This window comes from Myotis brandtii, unplaced genomic scaffold, assembly GCF_000412655.1.
Source record: "Myotis brandtii unplaced genomic scaffold, ASM41265v1 scaffold97, whole genome shotgun sequence".
Classification (NCBI taxonomy): domain Eukaryota; kingdom Metazoa; phylum Chordata; class Mammalia; order Chiroptera; family Vespertilionidae; genus Myotis; species Myotis brandtii.
The window spans coordinates 542,843-543,062 of NW_005372020.1; the positions used below are offsets into that span (position 1 = coordinate 542,843).

The following is a 220-nucleotide window of genomic DNA, read 5'->3' on the forward strand; positions in this document are numbered from 1 at the left end:
TGTGCTCTGCCCCCGCAGCCTCCCTCGGCGGCCTGGTCCCCACACCCGGGTCCCCAGCTGTGGCTGTAACTGGGAGAGCCATCTGCACACACGTCTTACTGCTGCCCTAACAGCCTCAGACCCCCGGCCCAAAACACCATTCATTATCCAGACCCAGGGGCCCTGAGGCCAGCATCAGGGTGTGGGCAAGGCTGCCTCCTGCCGGAGGCTCCTGGGAAGC

General features: G+C 65.9%; 1 protein-coding gene across 1 annotated transcript in view; it reads right to left on the minus strand.

The window, feature by feature from the left end:
• AACS (acetoacetyl-CoA synthetase) overlaps nucleotides 1–220 on the minus strand; it is a 38,274-nt gene that overhangs the window by 32,487 nt on the left and 5,567 nt on the right. The window lies entirely within an intron of this gene.